The 6,000-nt window shown below is 38.2% G+C and overlaps 1 long non-coding RNA gene across 1 annotated transcript; it reads left to right on the plus strand.

Annotated features, from left to right (window-relative positions):
• Positions 1 to 308: 308 nt before the first annotated feature.
• LOC149186698 (uncharacterized) lies at positions 309 to 3,013 on the plus strand. Its single transcript, XR_016255709.1, has 3 exons — positions 309 to 868; positions 985 to 2,492; positions 2,633 to 3,013. It is a non-coding gene; the product is annotated as an uncharacterized LOC149186698 (long non-coding RNA).
• Positions 3,014 to 6,000: the final 2,987 nt, after the last annotated feature.

Consider the following 6,000-nt stretch of genomic DNA (forward strand, 5'->3'; position numbering starts at 1 on the left):
TTACGGACATTCAATTCATGAAACCAGAATACAAAATTTAAATATGCATATGAAAATTTTCAAAGAATTTGTGCAACGAGACTGAGTTTTGATATTTTTAATTCCATAACAAGAAATCCGCCTGAATAAAAGGAGTGAGAACAAGCTTGTGATAATTGTAAACATTGGTCCACGAACGTTACAAATTGGAAAATAAAAAAATACATTTACATACCGAAAAACATATACCGCTATTTCTACTTTATGAAATTTGGTAAACCTTATTAGTCCCTGCCATCTGGCATCCGGCAGGGACTATAGTAACCGTTCGGAGCCCAGTTAGCATTAATTTGCAAACTTTTCGTATGTTATTTGCATTTATATTGTAAAGTTTGGAGTTGACTTGAGTTGACTTTACCTTCGCCATCTTATTTGGCCTCTTCCCGAGGCGGAAGAGGCCCGACCATAGCCTAAATTGCTATTTAGGCGCAATGAACAGGGCCTGACCGTTAGCGGTTTGCTCTTAATGCTAAGATTAATTGGCTAATGTTTAATGTTATTTCGTATGATATCCGAACGGCATACATATGGTAAGGTTTGGTTGCTGTTGTGCAGGTGTCCGCCATATGGTAAAGGGTTGCATGGCGGGAGGTGTCCGCCTACCGGCTCAGCAGAGGCCCCAATATCAACACCTCTGTGCGCAAAACCCCTCGACAGTTTCATTCTTCTGGTTTTTCTCAGAGCCTCCTATTCCAGTTTAACCTAGCTTCGACCTGCACTAAGTTCACTTTGGCCGCTTGTTCAGGTGCCGAGGCTTCAAGCAATTGAATCAATTGAATCAGGGACTCTGGCAGGTCCAGCATCTAAGGCGTATCAGGAACTCTGGCAGGTCCAACATCGGAGGAAGCAAGAGAAAAATGATAATACACTCTACTTCTTTCTGTATTAGCAGAAATATATATTATGTATTGATTTTATAACTTACCCCTTTTCATATGTGCTCAGGGTTGCGAGCTTGGAACCAGAGAAGCTGCGTAACTTCTTCTGGGTAAAATTGCAAAACAACCCAACAATCAATAATTATTTTGCAATCATCTGTTTGAAAATTTCTCAGCTAAACAACAGCCTGGTACATGTTTCATACCTAATTCTATTTCTTTACTCAATTCTATTTCTTTAGAAATTTTATCTTAGTTACGCAATTACCAGGGGTTTGATTGGAGGCCACGGTTTGCTCTGCTATCTGCGCACCCAAGACTTGTGCTGTAATAACTGCTTGTTTCTGCTCCTCAACAGCAGTAGCCGCTGCCTAACGAGCGGCTAGTGTTGCTGCTTGCTTACCACCTTCTTGCTGTGCAAACCGCTGTTCAGCAGCTGCCCGAGCCTTATCTTGAGCTTCTCTTTGCTTGGTATAAGCACGCTTGATTACTTCCTGAGCTTCCTGCTGGGCTACAAACGCCTCTTTCGCTGCCTAGCTTTGCTTTTCAGGTATACCCCGCCTGTGCTTTCTTCCCGCCCATACTAAGACCCTGAAGGATATTAAAAAGAATTTTAAGAACTGGAACTTACAAAATCCAATTCATAGTCAAAGTGGAGGCCTGAGCCCTTTAATTTCTGTTCAGCAATCAAATCCAGACGCCTGCTCATCTCATCACTCAAGTGATTCTTCCAGTCCCCCACTGCCCCCTTCCTGAAAAAATAACTGTTCCTGATATTAGCCGCAGGAATCCTAATTTGCCCACTCTTATTCACATCCATATTTGCCAGAGACCCAAAGCTGCATTTTTCCACAATGGCATTCACGGCCTCCTCGTCCTTCACAGCATCAGAACAGCCCAGAAACCGGGCCACCTTCCTCACGCAGGCATCACAATCCCTCTGCAGATCTTCATACATCAAGAACAAAACATTCGAACCCTCCTTCATACTCTCCACCCAATAGCTCAGCACATGGTCGAAGAAGGGTCCATAATGAAAATTCCCCGAGCAGAAGGATTCGAACAGGTCCTTCATAGAATCACCATTGTTATTAACCAGTCCTCCTTCGATTTTGCTATAGAAATGCCAGAGGGAAACGAAGGTGTCCTTAGGGTTCCTGGCTATGTAAACTATAGGGCACTTGGCTTTAATGGAGGGCGGAAGGGCCGTGTAGGGCATGTGGGTATGAAGCAGGCGAGGGGAAGGGAGACTTGATAAGTAGGAGGAGACAAGGGAGGCATTATCAGAGAACCCCAAGTCATGTTGTTCCATGGTGGGAACCAGACAATGGGGATTGAATTTTCTCAGAGGATCATCGTTACTGTTACCATTGATTTTGCTCCATGGGCTTTCATGGTGGACAATGCTGAAAATCAGAGCCTTCATCCATGTAGTCCCCGTCTTGATGCTGGAACATCTCTCTGGCTTGGAAGTCTGTTTGCAGGCTCTGGATTATTTCCATCTCGGCCTGGGCATACCAGAAGCCTTCCTGTTGCAACAAACTCTGACTAGTGACTGAACTAGCCATGGCAGAGGTTCGTTCCTTGTTTTTAAGGATGTTTTTTTTGTATTAGCATGGTGTATGGTCCTGCTGTTGCTTATTTATTCACTGAAAAGGCCACCTTACATGTTTTCTCTGCTGGTTTTTTTTTTGTTTTATTAATTATGAGCACAGAGGGCTTCATGCTTTCCATGTGGAGGATAAAGTACCAACATCACAGCCATGCCAACAAACCACCAGCCTCATAGTCGCTGGAATGATACTAATGTCACAGATCACCTCCCTGCTGCCAAGCACATGGCTTGCATGCAATGCACGTGATAACGGAGAGAGAGAAAGTGGCTGGTCCTCATAAGTTGTCCAATACTAACGGACTTCTATAATGACTTTAATAATTTTGCCTTCTATTGCATTGGCGGATGTATAATCTTGTCGACGGTGCATATTCAACTATTGTGGCGGTGCATATTCAACTATTGTGGCGTATCCCAACGTTAATATATCAACAATCAGTGTGAATGTATTTAATATAGGGTTGGTTTCATGGCTTCTTATTGCATATGGCGGTATCTTGATATAACGGACTTCTATAATGACTTTAATAATTTTGCCTTCTATTGCATTGGCGGATGTATAATCTTGTCGACGGTGCATATTCAACTATTGTGGCGGTGCATATTCAACTATTGTGGCGTATCCCAACGTTAATATATCAACAATCAGTGTGAATGTATTTAATATAGGGTTGGTTTCATGGCTTCTTATTGCATATGGCGGTATCTTGATATCTCATGCGTTGCAAAACACATTGATTTCATTGTGAGAGATTTTAACATAGCCCCGTAATATGTAGTGTTTCAACACTTTGTATTCGCACATATGCTATATTTTACAATGCATGTGTGACGCTTCGTCTTCCTTCAATAAATTTTGTGATGCATGCACTCTTTTTATCCCTTAATGCATCTTTAAATGGCCTTTTAATGTTGTCTTTTGAATACGCTGGCTTTGTATCATCCCTTGTGTCGTTGAAATATATTTATGGTTTGTTCTTTAATATATTGTCAATTGGAATCAAAACCCGCATGTTTCCTCCCCTTGATTAAATGACACAATCTGATTGGCCTCCACTTCTGGCAGCGTTTCTTCCAGGCAGTTGGATTCATGTACTAATGGGGGAGTCTCTAGGCCACCTGCTATTAGCTCTCCGATTGTACCTTTCTTTATACATGTAATAGCAAGTCTGTTTCTATCCCAAAAAATCATATAAACAGTTACATATATCAGGCTTATAAGCGCCTATATTACTAGAATAGTTCCAGACCCTTGTTGATAGATTATTCCAGCTTGTTGAATGCCAAAGCACAAACCATTAGCAGACTTGCTGTTATAAGGCTTATGTATGAAGGCTTGCTATTTCTGCTATCGTCCATAAACTTTGAAAATAGGATCTTTCCATTATAATTTATTGGTCTTATTGGTTTTCCAAACAAACTTATATAATCGTATGCATCTTGGCATTCAAAAAAGTGTTCAAAAGCCATTTAGAGCATAACCCCGGGCCAATCTCCTAGATTCACAAGGATGGCTGTAATAAAATGCAATGCTTCTCTTAAATATTCCGCAACATACAAAACACAAATACAATAGTTCACAAAAATGAACAAAATGCGTGCAGCTACTGTCAGGCAGGCCCAACTTCACGCAGGGACTCGCTGCGTCGCAGCTTCCCTTGTTTCTATTTTGAAACGTTTTATGTATCCCTAGTCCAGACAACTCAATTATTAATATTTGTAGAAATTATAGATGTCAAACGTACTACATAAGTAGTGGGCATAATATTATTACATCTAAAGAAATAATTGATGATAGTATATAAATCAGAGTTCCTTAGGAATCTCAGGCCTTTTCTGGTCAGCAATATTCAGACACAAATTGGATTGAATTGCTATGTAAAATGTTATAAGTGAATGAACTATGACGATCAGAAATTGATTAGTTACCAACGCAATTTTTTGCTTAAATAATAGTAATCACAGAGTTACATTTGAATATTGAACAAAAAAAACTTTTGCATTCAGAAAATCATAAGCTAACAAACAACGATGGACAAAGAAACTCGCTTGTTGGGAGGATCTTTCCTGTTGGGAGGAAGCAAAACTTGGTTCCCTTTCGTTGCCAAAACCTGCCATGCATAGATATAGTCCTAAAACTACTCATAAATAATCAAATTCAGAGAAATTTGGAAACATGGATTAACATATTTCATGGCAATTTTCTAACCACGACCAGATCATTACAAGAGACAAAGTCATTAAAAGTTGGGGTAAACACCTTCCCCAAATGAAAATGTAAAGGTATGGTTATAATTATTTTAATTTAAATATAAACTAATTGAATGTTTGCCCAAATAAAGATTCAGTTGATAGTTAAAATAGTGGGATATAATGGTGGAATAACTCTTAATCGTGTAACAATGGATCTGACGGTACATAGGGGTGCAGAGTGGTAGCTGGTGAAATTCTTCTCAAAGGTGAATCCCTTATGGCATACCTAGAAATTGCACCATATGTTGCAAAGGAAAAGTCATAAGGCATAAATTCAATAAGAAAAGTGACATATCAAAAACCATTGAAGATAAAATTAGTAAACAAAATTCCATTCAAAGATAGAAGATAAAGAGAAATCACTTACATTATGCCAAATTGACAGATTCTAAAACATTTCTAGCATAGATTGCCTCTTAATCTTCAGATATAGAATTTCACATTCCAATAGCAAAAAAATGATATATTTTAAAAAAATAGAGGTAGTAGATGACGTCAGATAAGCCAACTAAAATAATATTAATTCATGAAAAATATCATGGCTATCATTCCAAATCTAAATTTACATCACAAGCTTACAAATTTCAGACATCATCACATACTATATGAAAATAAGCCAGACATCAAATTCGAATTATTCATAACTTTTGGTGAAAATTTTTCAACTTTGATGGGAAACTCTAGTGCAATGTAGTTGATGATGTTCAATATCTCCAGTGTTTCCTCTTTGAACCTCATCTCTGAAATTTTAAAGAAACATATTGAATTATAGTGACATTAGCAACAGACTATTTTAGCATTTTGTATTGGCACCTCAACAATACAATATTTAGATCTCCCGGTGGACAAAATTATAATTTGTATTATAACATCCTGTATATATCATCGATTTATATTGACAATTACAATAGACCATTGCAACAGTTTAATGGTGAAGAACCCTCTACAAGGTTGAAAACATTGATTATTCACACAATCCAATACAAGATATTTACTTCGAGTTTTCCTTTGGAAGTTCTTATTGAGTTACAATAAGTAATGGATAATATAATTCTATATAGATGACGATCAGAATGAAAATTGGGCCACTCTTTCACAGACAAATAATTATATGAAAGTTTTCTTAAAATGACATCTAAGTCACTTGGTTCATTTTCCGTTGGAATTTTGAAAAATTATAACAATAGAAATAAGAAATATAATGATGCACGAAAG

The sequence above is a fragment of the Pinus tabuliformis genome, chromosome 3_1, assembly GCF_031772625.1.
Source record: "Pinus tabuliformis cultivar Carrire ecotype Pingquan chromosome 3_1, CPIR1, whole genome shotgun sequence".
NCBI classification, from domain to species: domain Eukaryota; kingdom Viridiplantae; phylum Streptophyta; class Pinopsida; order Pinales; family Pinaceae; genus Pinus; species Pinus tabuliformis.